This window comes from Prinia subflava (assembly GCF_021018805.1).
Source record: "Prinia subflava isolate CZ2003 ecotype Zambia chromosome W unlocalized genomic scaffold, Cam_Psub_1.2 scaffold_39_NEW, whole genome shotgun sequence".
NCBI classification, from domain to species: domain Eukaryota; kingdom Metazoa; phylum Chordata; class Aves; order Passeriformes; family Cisticolidae; genus Prinia; species Prinia subflava.
In genome coordinates this window covers 369,635-384,345 of record NW_026960613.1, presented here as the reverse complement: position 1 = coordinate 384,345, position 14,711 = coordinate 369,635, and the positions used below count along the sequence as shown (strand labels likewise).

The following is a 14,711-nucleotide window of genomic DNA, read 5'->3' as shown; positions in this document are numbered from 1 at the left end:
GAGTTAGATTCTTGCGAGTGGTTTCTCTTATTTCAAAAGGGGATAAGGGGAAAATTGGACTCGAGAGCACAAGTCCTAGCAATCGAGTGCCGAAGGACTAATGAGGTACCCTGTAACGCCGATCCAGTAAAGTTATCTAGGTGGGGCGCCTTTAAGAGGAGGTTCACAGCTCGATCTAATTATGGAACCCCGGAAGAATACCCCTGCTGCCAAGAAGATGGATTACCTCGCCGCCGGTTGCAACCCGGTGGGCGCAGGCATAGGCAGAGGAGTACACCTATGGGGAATCTTAGAGATCCTGAGCCTAGTCGTGTGCCAGATGGTTGGCCTGCCCCTGGAGAATCAGCTCAGCACTGAGGGACAGAGTCCTGAAAACAAATGTGAACCATGCTTTAAGACTGTCCTGAAGGGACAGACAGTATCTAAGACCATAGCCTACCAAGCCCAGTATAATTGCCAAAATGATGACGTGAAGGGGTACTGTACATATAGTGACACTCGATTTAGAATGTGTCAATTGGAGGGGAAAATAGTTTGCCACAACCCAAGAGTGATGCCTGAGAACGAACAGCCAGGTTTGCCACCTAAGCAGGGAAGAAATTCAACCTATGTGAGATACAAACGGGATGTTGAAGGAATACCTACTGTCCCTATTTGTAACCAGTGTAACCGTACAGTGTGGATTGGAGGCAGAAAAGAATCCACATTTGTAGCATACTTTCAAATAAATAAGTTATGTTATGAAAAAGATCAGTTAGGAATGTGTGCAAAGAACGGTAAAACTTATTGGGTGGGGAAGAATCTTTAATATGATAAGCTTTTGCTCAAAAATGAACCGGTAATGCTGGATCTCCTAAGGGATGATGATGAGAGAATATGCTTAAAATTTGAAGAAACCTTTTGTTTTTCGAAAAATGAGGAAGGAATGGACCCAGAGAGTAAAATAAAACAGGTGGCTCAAGAGCTGAAGAGGCAGGAGTCAAAGGCCAGAAAGAAAACAATAGAACAAGAAAGGCTAAAAACACTGAGTAAACAGTATGAACAGCTAGAGAAACAGTACAGCGATTGGGGACTACCTGCCTCAAACAAAAATTTATTCATAGATTTAATGCAAGAAATTGCGACCGAATTGGGGCTATCTAATTGTTGGATCTGTGGAGGACTGAAGTCCGCTGAGAAATGGCTTTGGAAGGGTGAGAGTTTAATTCCAGAGCAGCTTCTCAAATGGGATAATACAAAGATATCAAAAACAATGCCACGACCTGAGGGATGGATTTTGGATCAGAGAATAATTTGAACTCTTTGCATTAGCAGGGAGGGGGGAGAATTTACCAAAGTAGTGGGGTATACTCCCTGCATATCCACTTTGGCTGTAAATTCTAAAAACAAAACCAAGGTCTGGCACCCTGAACCTCCCATGGGATATTGGAGCCGAGAAAAAGAGACAAATTGTGAGTGGATTGACTAAGTCAGGTTGTGTTGGCACAAAGGCTCTGGAGCTAACCCTTACCGATCCTTGGAGAATTTGAGGGGTTACTGGGAGGAGCCAGGGACCGTCAATATTGAATGGAAAGCCCCTGGCGGAATATACTGGATATGTGGGAAGAAAGCTTACGGTGAGTTGCCACGTAGGTGGAAAGGCTCCTGTACCTTAGGAATGATTCGGCCCTCCTTCTTCACACTACCTAGGTCTGAGAGTAGTCTATTAGGAGCACCGCTGCACGAAGCCCTGAACAGGGAGAAAAGGGAGTTAAAAAGGGAACTCCCAAAAGCAGGGGGGAACCAAAAATGGGGGGATGAGGATTGGCCCCCGGAAACCATAATAGAGTACTATGGCCCTGCAACCTGGGCCCAGGATGGAAGCTGGGGATACCAGACCCCAATCTATCTGCTGAACAGACTCATAAGATTACAGGCAGTGGTGGAAATCATATCAAATCTCACCTCTGATGCCCTCAAATTATTGGCTAAACAGCATTCTCAGATGCGGGCTTTTGTATATCAAAATCGAATCTCATTAGACTATCTCTTGGCTGAGGAAGGAGGAGTCTGTGGAAAATTTAACAAATCCAAATGTCGTGTAGAGGTTGATGACTATGGAGAAACTATAAAGGATCTAGCAGCAGAGATTAAGAAAGTAGCACATGTTCCAGTTCTAAAGTGGAATTCCATACTTCAGGCCTCATGGTGGGACCAACTGTTTGGAGAGGGGGCATGGTGGAAGAAGACAGGCTTCTTTATATTATGTTCCGTAGTGGGATAATATTTTTGCCCTGCCTATCACCATGCTTTATCCGTCTAATACCCTCAAGTAGTACAAGGCATGCAAATAACAGCACTGCCCATAGATCAGGATACTGCCATAGGGAAAGTGGGCCAAGACCTTAAGGCACTTAAGATAATGAAGTTAAAGAAAGGAGAGAAGTAAAGCAGCAGAGGTGTTAGCGAAATTTGACGCCTGGGCAAAAGAAGAAAGGGACAACTATGAAGGATATTATACAGCAGCATGGGATGACTATAATGATTACTTTTGAACCAAAATAAAATTATTTTAACAAGGGAATTACTTAAGAATTATCTCGTGGCAATGCCACATACACTAAAATACTGCGGGTATAAGGTTAGCCTTCGTAAAAGTTTGATAAACAGTGGATTGTTCTCATGCGGATGCTTAGGGGATAAGGGATAATAGAAAAACCTGGGGAAATAAAAGAACACAAATTAATATGTGTAGGTAATCAGGGATATGCGATTGGAAGCTGTCGCGCTGTACGGGCAGACAGAGCCCCTCCCCCTCCACAATTAATGCTGTTTAACCCCCTCAGTTACCTAGTGATGCAAGCAGACAGAAGTGACATCCTAAACCCAAGCGATTTAACCCCATATCGCCTGCTAATAAACGCCATTCACTGTGGCCGAGTTTCTCAGGTATCGTGGGCATGATATGCTCACAGATACCATTTGAGCTATTCCAGACTAGGCCAAACTAGGCCTCAGGCCTGGGCCTAGTAGGCCGCGGAACGTTCCGAGTACGTAGTAGCAGATAACCTTATCTCCTACTAGGTATGTGTTAAGGTATGGCCACTCGCAGCATGGAGGTAATGGCACTAGATCTCCGTAGCCACCTTAATCCTAGATTGCTTACATACTTCTGTATGCTCACTGCCTATCACAATGCACCTGCTACTGTAAACTATCTGCTCTGTACTTAACCGGCCATCTCGCGGAATAAAGCGGAGTTCGTGCTGGAAACCATACTGGTTTGGTCTCACGTTACTCTAGTCCCCAGTCTTTCCAGGGTTCGACAACAGTGGCGCCCGAAACTTAGAGACAGAGCCCTGGATTTTAATGAAATATAGAGCTTCGATGCTGTGTATTAATTAGCTTAAATGCTGTGGATTATTTAGCTTCAATGCTGTTAATTAATTAGCTTAAATGCTGGAAGCCCTCGCTTGATTTTGGACGTGTGTGTGTCGCTTGCGATCTACAGTCCGGAATTCCGAGGCAGGCTGGGGAGCGTCGGCTGATTGGTTTGATTAGAAGGCGACAGTGCCACCTGCTGTCAGTGGAAAGAAGGTAAGAGCAGCGGCGCGGATGGATTCACTCACGGAACGCGACTATATAGCTGCCACGCAGCTATTAGCGTCCATTGTCTCGAAACGGGGCGAAAAGATCAGAGATTCTGATATAAATCAGCTGGCCCAATGGGCTAAAAAGAAAGGAAAGTTACAGCAGCCCTCGCTTTTGTTTAGCGAGACAGAATGGAAGGAGATCGGAGATTTACTGTGGGACTCGGTAGTTTCACAGGGAAAAGACGCAAAACTCTGTTCAGAGTTAGGCGTCACGTGGAAGAAAATTATAAATACGCTACAAACCTTTGCCGCGGAGCGCAGAGCTGCCCAAGCCGCGATTTCCGCATTGGAGAGAACGGCCCCTTGCTCTCCTGAACCGGAGACCGTTCCTTCCCAAGCGGAAGAGCGGAAAAAAGTATCCAGAGTTGCGAGATTTTTCGGAATTAATTCCACGCATCCGGTGAAAGGGAATGCGGCCCCCCTCTGTTCCTCCCTCCGTGACGTGGTAGACGTAGCCAGCCATGCGGTTGAGAGACCGAGCGAGAGGCCGGAAGTGTCCTTGCCGCGGTTCGGCGAGAAAGGCGTGGGGGAGGAGACGAGCCAGCCGCCAGACCCGAGGGGCGTGGCGAAAGAGGAGGCAGGCGGGACCGGCAGCGGCGCAGGGCGGGCACAAGTGACGCAGCAAGGAGGCGGACTCGGAGGCGGTGCCAACGGCGGAGCGGAGCCAAACCCCTCCCCACCGGAACGGGAGCTGACGTCAGCTGCCCACATGACAAAAACAAAAACAGAGAACATGGCGGCGCCCATGGCCGGATCGGACAACGCGAGTTCGATTCAACCTGAGATCCCTGCGCCCCCACAGCCTGCATCAGTGGGACCCGCCACCCATCCACGAGCGTCTCACTGTCCTCTGCCAGAATCTGACTCGGAGGAGGAAGTTTTGGAATCGGATAACAGCTGTGCGACGCAAACGCCGGAAAAGCCGCAGAGGTCAACGGAGCTGCAGCAAATTATAGCAGAGCTTGCTAAGCTCTCTAACCGGCAAAGTCAACTGGAACAAAAGACATTTGAATTATCCAAAACATTCCCACAGAAACCATGTACCGTACAACCTCTGTCATCATTACAGAGCCGGCAGGCGTTGCCATCCAATGCCCAGCAGATGGCGCTGCCTGCCAACCAAACTGATCCGCTTCTGAACCGCTGGGCTGAAGTTAAAAAACATGCCATCCTTGATAAGGACTTTGAAGCAGCCAATGTTATAGCGTGTCCTGTGGTGATTGAGCAGAACGTTGCCAGATGGCAACCGCATGAATGGAAAGTACTGCAATCTGCAAAGCAGACAGTTAGTGTCATGGGTTAGCACTGGCCAGATGTTAGTGCACCCATGAATATATGTTTTTTCTCTAACAACTCCTGTGGGATGTGATCAGGAACAGAGCAGAGCAGGCTTAAATCTTGAAAACAAAAAAAAACCCACTAAAACTTTATTAATTACATAAGAACAGGGACAGAAATACTCTTAAACACACACAGAGACAGAAATAAAAACTTCTTAGAACATTTCTTCTCCCAGTTTCTACCTCCCCACCCATCACTCTTCACAGACTAACCCCTGGGTTTTAGATCAAACAATCACTACTCAAAAACAAACTAATCTTCAATTCAGCAAGGGAGAGAGGAGTCTCTCTCGCACCACAGACTGTTCCTCAGAAAACACGGGTCCACCCCTTATGTGTTTCTATGTCACCTATAGCACCGCCCGGAGAAGTCTGCTAAGGTGACACTCTCTTTTTCCTATGTCTAGCGCTCTCACCGCTGTCTCATAGGCAAAAACTACATACAGGGCTTTTTAAGGATGCTGCATGCCGAGCTCTCCCCTTTTCACCCAGGGGCCGGGGTTCCAGGAGCAGGTCTGCCCTGAGGGCAGAGGGCACCACCTCACCCTCCCCCTCTTTTTCTCTGCTCGCTCTAACTCTTTAACGTGCCAGTCACTGTAGCAAAAGCAAGGGGCAGCTGCATCCACCCAAAAATGCAGTTTATGTTCAAAAGAGACTCAAGTTCAGTCCATGGCTGACATTATGCAAGAAAAGTCTAGCTCCAAGGCTACTCCTCTCATTCTTCTATCGAATTCCTTCCAATCATGCTTTATCATCTCGGTCCCAGGCCGCTTCCCTCTCTCCGAAAACTACCAGTCATGAGAATCAATGTCTAAGAAAAGTTTCTTTCTGCCAAGCAAGGGTTAACAGTTTCTTCTCGGCAGGGTGCTGCAGGCGAGGCACTCCCAGGCTCGGCAACCCCCCACATGGCTGAGCACCTTCTCCCGGAGTTTGGGGGGAGGAGGGGGGTGAGCACACACAGAAGGCACTTCCACAGTTTTCCACCCCTCCATCCTGGACGGGGCAGCTCAGTTCCAGTTCTGTCTCTTCTCTTCTCCCCACCCCCGGGGGGGGCTCCGGCTTACCTGAGCCGACTACGTGTTTCCCCTCCCCCACCCAGCCTCGTGGCCAGGCAGGGGAAGGCCTCACACGTCCTTCTGCTGAAAACCAGGATCCGAAAAGAGGGCCGAGCCCCTCAGACTCCTGCTTTTAACTCTTTGTGTCCTCAGAGGCGTGTCCAAACCTCTGAGTGACCAATCCAGGTGCCAGCAGAAAAGCTGATTACTGATTGGACTGCCCACATCCCCCTGGAAAAATTCACCTCCCCCCCCAACCACGACAGTTAGTCAGTATGGAATTCGTGCGGAAGCTTCCAAAAGTATTATACAATACATCTTCACTGCTGACCTCTTGTGCCCTGCTGACAGTTCTAACATTGCAGCACTTCTGCTCACGCCATCTCAGTTTCTCATTTTTGAAAGGGAGTGGAGACGCCTGGCAACCGAGGAAGCCAACAGGCATCAAATAGTGGGAGATCCATTTTATGGGATTCAGCCGGACATGCTGACGGGCCAAGGAGCCTATGCCACGACGAATGTACAGCTGACCTTTCCCATCGAAATCCATCAACTCTCCCAGTCACTAGCCTACAGAGCTTTGCTGTTGGTGCCAGACAAAAAGAAGCCTCCATCCTATGCCAACGTCAAACAGGGAGCCACCGAATCGTTTGCTCAATTTATAGATCGTCTTTCTACGGCATTGAGGGATGCCCCAGATTTGCCTGACGAGGTGCGAGACCACCTGTTTCGTTCTCTGGCATTTGAGAACGCAAACGCACGCATGAAAACCATCCTGGCCTCCCTCCCTCAAGGCTGTGGCGTGGACGAAATGTTGGTGAGAGCAGCGAGAGCAGAACAGTCCAACCAAACAGCAGCTTTCACAGCGGCAATGCAAAACGCAATGCAGCAACAGGGACATGTTATCGCAGCTGCATTGACGGGAAAGCCCTTCAACCGTTTTACTAACAAAAAATCAGCGGCAAAGTCCCAGTGCATCCGCTGTGGTGAAATGGGTCATTTCAGGCGGACCTGCCAAAAGCCTGTTTGGTGTCAACACTGCAATGTGGACACCCATGCCACAGAGGTCTGCAGGAAACAGGGAAACTTCACGGCCAGCGCGCCGAGGCAGCGCGCCAAGACACAAATCAATGCCTCAACACACCAGACCCCAAAAAAGACTCATTGAGACGGACCAGACCTGCTGCGTGGAGAAGTGTTGGTGTGGACATAACAGCAGCAGAAGAAGTCACCTTGCAAGATAAGGAAGTCACTCTGATCCCGACTGATGTCTCTGAACCCATCTATAATACAGTTTCCTCAGCTGGAGGTTTGATATTAGGCGGAGCCTCCACGAGCAAACAGGGTATTATGGTGGTGCCAGGAGTCATCAATGCTAATTACACTGGACAGTTAAAAGTAATGGTTTATGCCCTGCAGCCTCCTGTGACGATCCCAAAGGGGAGCAAGATTGCTCAGATCATCCCCTTTGAGAACATCCTGCCACGTCATCAGTCCCAAAAGCAGCCTGCGGAAGCCGAAGGCGGAGCTGAGAGCTTTGGCTCTATGGGACACAGTGTTTTCCTTACAGTGGATTTACACGAGCGGCCACGGATTGCAGTGAAACTGCAACGAGGCGATGAAGTTATTGGCGTGGAACCACTTCCAGACACCGGCGCAGACATATCTTTAATTAACAAATTACATTGGCCTTCTCATTGGCCTTTGACATCCCCCTATACCCGCGTTGTGGGCGTAGGAGGCCTGACTGTTTCCTCAATAAGTGCAGATCCTATTCGGATCATCTTTGAAGATGGACAAGTGGTTGTGGCTCATCTATATGTTGTGCCAATGCATGAAGAGATTCTGGGGCTGCTAGGAAGAGATGTGCTTTCCCAAATAGGGATGGTTTTGACTACTGACCGGCATTTTCCTTAGTGGCCACTGCAGAGCAGCCACCCATTTTAAAAATCACCTGGTTAACTGATACCCCTGTGTGGGTTGAGCAGTGGCCAATGACAGAGAAGAGGCTGCGAATTACCAAGCAATTGGTGCAGGAACAATTAGAAGCAGGTCACATTCGACCCTCAGTGAGTCCATGGAACACACCGATTTTTGTCATCCCTAAAAAATCAGGGAAATGGAGACTGCTACATGACCTTCGTAAGGTTAATGAGCAGATGCAAGCGATGGGTGCTCTGCAACCAGGCTTGCCAGCACCGACCATGATTCCTCAAGGGTGGGACATTGTGATCATCGATTTGAAGGATTGTTTTTTCACGATCCCACTCCACCCTCAAGATACTCAGCGCTTTGCCTTCACTGTGCCATCTATTAACAGAGCAGCGCCAGCACAACGGTATGAATGGGTAACTCTTCCTCAGGGAAGTCGTACCTCGCCTACCATGTGCCAGATATTCGTCAATTGGGCTTTGCAGCCGATTCGTCAGCGTTTTTCCAATGCAATGATTTATCACTACGTCGATGATATCCTTGTTGCTACTAAGGAGCCTCTGCCCACAGAGGACTTGGACTGGCTGATCACGCAATTAAAACATCGTGGTCTGACTGTGGCCCCGGAAAAGATACAGCGATCAGCCCCGTGGAAGTACTTAGGATGGCTGATCACGAGTGCACAAGTCCGGCCACAGAAAATTACTTTACATACCAACATTTCAACGTTATATGATGCTCAGAGACTTTTTGGAGACCTGCAATGGGTTCGTCCCATTGTAGGAATCACCAATGAGGACTTGCAACCGTTTCTACCATGGCTACACGGTAATGATGCCAGTAGCCTTCGACAATGTACCCCTGAACAGCAACAAGCCTTAGTTAAGGTGTCAGAGAAGCTGCAACGGGGTTGGAGCATTCGCCGCATAGAACACCTGCCACTGTCACTGTTCCTCTCCAACGCAGATGCCTGTCCGTTTGCCATCATCTTTCAATGGCAAAAGAAAAAGGGGGAACACCAGTCTGGGTTAAAATCGACAGCTGGGGTGATTGAATGGGTGTTCTTGCCGGTGCAGCCGAAGAGTCGTGTTATGACAAGAACAGAAGCCCTTGCCATGCTCATCAGAAAAGGGAGAGATAGGATTTTAGAGATCGATGGGGAAGAACCGGCAGATATCAGTGTTCCGATCAGAAATGAAGATCTGGACTGGAAACTGAGACATTCTGTGGAGCTGCAAGAAGCATTGTTGGGTTTTACAGGTGTGGTTCACAACCGACAGCCAAAAGGTCCGATGTGGACTCTGATTGTACGCCATCAGTGGCTGGAGAAGCCTTTGTGTTCCATGACACCTGTGGAAGGCAGAACAGTTTATACAGATGCTGGCCGGAAGACACAAAGAGCTGTGTGTGTGTGGAAACAGCAAGGAGAATGGAAGCAGCATTTAATCCACAGTGAAGCCGGAGACAGCTTGCAGACCATGGAGCTGGGAGCAGTGTGTTGGGCTTTGCAAACCTGGAATAAGGAACCTCTTAATGTGGTGTCAGATTCTTTGTATGTGGTTGGAGTGGTACAAAGAATCGAAGATGCACTCATTAAGACCACTCAGAATCAGCGCCTCGGAGAACTATTTCTGCGACTGAGGAGTATACTCAGACAGCGTCAGCATGCCTTTTGCGTGATGCACATTCGTAGTCATCAGTGCAACAATGGTTTGGGAGAAGGCAATGCACGGGCAGATGCTGCAGTCAGTTGCGTTGCCCATGTCCCTCCTGAAAGCAAATTTGTCAGAGCTCGCAACAGCCACGAGAACTTCCATCAGAATGCTAGAGCTTTGCGTCGTCAATTTCAAATATCTATGAACGATGCACAGGGGATTGTGCGTGCCTGCCCTCAATGCAGTCATCACGGGCAAGGTCTTGGCCTAGGCACGAATCCTCGAGGAATGAAAGCCCTGGAACTGTGGCAAATGGATGTAACACACATCCCAGAGTTTGGAAGGTTGAAATATGTTCATGTCACTATTGACACCTACTCCAAATTCATTTGGGCCACAGCACAGACTGGGGAAAGAGCTCTGCACGTTGAGAGACATTTGACTGTTTGCTTTTCGGTGATGGGAGTGCCTGCAGAAATCAAAACTGACAATGGTCCAGCTTATGCGGGACAACGAGTTGCTAGGTTTCTGCAAAAGTGGGGAGTCAAGCATACTACCGGGATTCCTCACTCTCCTACTGGCCAAGCCATTGTGGAACGGGCTCATCGGACGCTGAAAGAGTATCTCACAAAACAGAAGCAAAGCAATGATCTAGATGTGACCAATCGTTTATCTAAAGTACTGTTCACTTTAAATTACTTATGCCTAGCAGAAGGGCGAGAAGAGCCTGCAGTTGTCATCCACCACCAGGCTGTGAAAGAAGGGAGACCACAAGCAATTCCGGGACTTTACGTATATCATAAGGACATGCGAACAGGTGAATGGCAGGGACCCAGTCCAGTCTTGTTTAATGGTCGCGGTTATATGTGTGTTTCTGCAGGAGAAGCAGGACCTGTCTGGGTGCCGAGTCGCTTTACCCGTGCGTGTCCACAAGAAAAGATACCAACCGGCGGTGACACTCACAGAGACAGCGACGACTTACCTGAAGCACCTCAAGAAGACGCGGAGAGTGCTGAAAATTGACTGTTTTAATACTATATCATTGCACTGTTGTTGTGTGACACTTAGAGGCACGATAAGTTATTGGTTAGGGTTTTAGGTTGATAGCCTGTGTGCTACACTGTGTGCTTGTCACAATGAGTGAAATTTTAAGCATGAGGGTGTTGGTTTTAATCAGTGTGGTAGTAAAAATAAGAGCAGGGATGTTTGACATTGACACAAGGGAGAACATGTGGGTTACTTGGGCCAAACAAACTAAACAGGATTCCTTTTGTTTATCTCTAGCGACGCCATCCAATCCTTTTAGAACCTGCTTGATTGGAGTTCCACTGACCTCCATGGCAGAGTTCAAGTCTTTAACCCCTGTCAGGATTGACCCAAAAGGTGATTTAGGGCCACAAGCTGCTGCCATAGCGCGAAATCTTCGAGCGGCTGGTCCAGAACCTCAGGAGCTTGATCTCTTAGGTTCTGTGCCAGGAAACTATTGTCTTGTCTTTGGGCGCTTTGCAGTGAATTCAAGTCTATTAATTATAGATGAGCAGCAATTGAAAGGCCACGATACGTGGCTGTCCCCTCATTCACCATTGTATTACAATTACTCTGAGTATTGTGATAGTTGGGTCAGATCTGTCACGCAATTGACAACAGCTGCTAAGAGATTGCCACCAGGAATCTTTTTAGTTTGCGGAGATAGAGCATGGTCCACAGTACCTCCAAACAGTGTCGGAGGACCGTGTTATTTTGGCAAACTAACTCTGTTCGCACCTAGTATTCACCAGGTTCTAGGCTTGCCAAGGAAGGCTCAACGAGTCAAGCGCAGTATGTCTCAACTAGGTCCCAACTGCAAAGATCAAGTTACCCTATGGCAGCCTCCAGCCGTGATCTCAGCATCCATTTTTGCCCCAGGAGTTGCTTCGGCACAAGCCCTCACACAACTGAAACATTTAGCCTGCTGGACAGGGAAACAGATTAACATAACGACGAAGTTGTTGAGTGAGCTTGCTGAAGATGTTAGTGGCATTCGCCATTCAGTGCTCCAGAACCGAGCCGCGATTGACTTCCTTCTTTTGGCTCAGGGGCATGGATGCGAAGAGTTTGAAGGCATGTGCTGCATGAATTTATCAGACCACTCACGGTCGATACATCAACAGTTAGCGCAGTTGAGGGACAACATGAAACATCTTGTAGTTGAGAACACTCCGTTTGACAATTGGCTGAAGTCTTGGAATCTCACTGGGTGGATTGTGGATTTAATTCGTTTTGGTATAATGATCTTTATTGCTGTCATAGTAGTTTTGACAATAGTGCCTTGCTTGATACAATGCATGCGCAAATTAGCTGACCGTGCCTTAACGTCAGTTTGGATAGCCCAAAAAGAAAAAGGGGGAACTGTGGCCGAGTTTCTCAGGTATCGTGGGCATGATATGCTCACAGATACCATTTGAGCTATTCCAGACTAGGCCAAACTAGGCCTCAGGCCTGGGCCTAGTAGGCCGCGGAACGTTCCGAGTACGTAGTAGCAGATAACCTTATCTCCTACTAGGTATGTGTTAAGGTATGGCCACTCGCAGCATGGAGGTAATGGCACTAGATCTCCGTAGCCACCTTAATCCTAGATTGCTTACATACTTCTGTATGCTCACTGCCTATCACAATGCACCTGCTACTGTAAACTATCTGCTCTGTACTTAACCGGCCATCTCGCGGAATAAAGCGGAGTTCGTGCTGGAAACCATACTGGTTTGGTCTCACGTTACTCTAGTCCCCAGTCTTTCCAGGGTTCGACAACAATTCACTGTCCACCACATTGGTGTCTGTGAGCTAATGGTCCAAGCGGCCTGGGGTTGGTCGCCGTGCTGTTCCTGAACCAGGTCATCACGCCTCAGAGAAGAAAACAAGTGGTGCCAAAACCTGAGAATCACTCGGGTAACGGGAATCGCCTGGACGGGTGAATGGCGGCCGGAGCAGCTGGAACAGCGAAAGAGAATGGAAGCTCTCGCAAAGGTCATATCTCAGACTCATAAGCAATGGGGTATTGATTGCAAACCAAAAGACTTTTATCTCGCCGTCGCGAGGCTTTTAGAAATTGGGGTCATTGACCGAACAGTGGACATACTCCACCCAGAAATATGGGATAGATGTACTAAGGCTTTAGCTGAGGAAACAGTGTCCTCAGGATCGGGGTGTCTTGGTTTGAAAGACAGATATCTGCTAGGAAGGGGCAGGACCTCCCTAGAGATGGAGAATTCAAATCCCCTCCCTCCAAATTATTCCAATTAAAAGGAAAATTAAAGGAGCTTTCAGGCAGAGGTGTGGGGATAGGAATAACAGTTCTTTACTAGTATATATGACAAAACGACAAACAAACAACAACTACGGCATCAATAATAAACAGAACCAAGAACCTTGAGGGCTTTCTTTTACAAAAAAGCCCAGAGCAGTTTGATCTGGGTGCCCCTGCAGGACTCCGAGAGGCCGAACTGGAAGGAAGGAAAAGTCCCAGGCTGGTGGATGAGATGAGGTCTGCGCTGGCAGCTGGAGCAGCAGGGGTGTCCCGGCAGGGCTGGGCAGTGCAGGGCTACAGAGTAGCAGGAGAGCCTCAAAGCTCCGAAGAAGCAGCGGCGGTGGGGGGAGAGGCTGGAGAAAGCGAGTTCAGGATTCCCGGGTACACAGCAGATGACGATAGATTTCCCAGGACGAGGCAGAGGCAGAGGGCAGCCTGACCGTCCTCCTCGGCGCTGAGAGCAAGAGTGCCTCCCCCTCCCCCAGATCTGTCTTTTTTGCCTTTCCCAAAGCTCATCATCTCTCCCCTCTGAGGGACACTCCCAGGGACTCAAAAACAATAGGTGTAGCCTCGTGCTGCTATATCCCTCAAGCACTCTTTTTGTTCTGACTAAGTAGTCGTCAAGGCTTTTGGAAACTTATGGGAAAAAATTCTGTGAGAAGAGAAAAAAAAAAAAAAAAAAAAAAAAAAACCAAATCTAACCCCCAACACGGGGAAAAACCTTAAAGCATGGGGAAAGGTCGTGCAGGCTTTGCAAAAGGCTCTCCAAGAGCAAGAGACCTGGAAAGCCGCACAAAACTGTCTGCTGGCCACACTGCAGTTGGGGGTGGGGGCAACTACGCAGACAGAGGACGAAAGTGATTTTGCCGAGTGCAAAAGCTCGCAAGTGCAAGAGCTCCTTCCAGAGCCCCCGAGCGTAAGCCCGCCTGAAGAGGGACAAGCGCGGCCATGGTCATTCTGGGACGAGCTAGTGGAGGAAGCCAGAAATGCCACCGTCAGTTCAGAGAACGGGGGGACCAGGGAAGGACCACCACCTTATTCAGCGCAAAATGGCGCTGAACGGCAGAGAAAGGGGGGGAGCACACATGCGGCCGGTGAAAACAAAGAGGGTCTGTTAGATGTTGTAAACTTACGTGGGTGAAGGAAGGGGGAGAGCACACACGCGGCCAGCGAGAACAAAGAAGGTCTGTTAGACATTGCAGAAGCGCGAGCGAAGATGGGGGGAGAGTCCAGCAGGGGGAAAAAGGCCAACCAGAGGGCTCACCTGAAAGCATACCCTTATAAGGCAAGAGCCTCCCCTAGCAGGAGGCGGGGCGAGCCTAGGGGGAAGGAGCGGTCCACCCACAGGAGGAGTGGGCGGGGCCGGAGCCCAACAAAAAGGCACCGGAGCCCGGAAGTGTCTTATCACTCCACATCCGGCTCTGGGTCTGACACCAGTGGCTCGGACAAGCTGTTGGAAACTGGCACGGACTCCGAAAAAGAGGGAGCGTGTCAAGCGTGGTTTAAAGCAAAGTCAAATAAAGCCTCAGCCCACACCGAGAGGAAATTAAAATATGAACCCACCCAGCTTACAGACTGGAGGAAAATCAAGATAGCATGTGCGGACTGGGCTCCGTCAGCCAAGCTGGCATTGCCGGTCCAACTTGGGGGCAAGGTGGGAATCAAAGGATTTATTCACCAGTAAATCCCAAGGATGTGCAGGCAATTGTTAAAGCAATTGCAGACAAAGTTATGAATTCTGCTATGGTCTCCACCCTCATTGATGGCATTTTTGGAGGGGATGACATGCTCCCATTTGAAATTAAACAAACCTG

The 14,711-nt window shown here is 48.9% G+C and overlaps 1 protein-coding gene across 1 annotated transcript in view; it reads right to left on the bottom strand.

The window, feature by feature from the left end:
- Nucleotides 1-14,711, bottom strand: part of LOC134565197 (guanine nucleotide-binding protein G(q) subunit alpha) — a 275,102-nt gene that overhangs the window by 21,853 nt on the left and 238,538 nt on the right. The gene's annotated exons all lie outside the window — the stretch shown is intronic.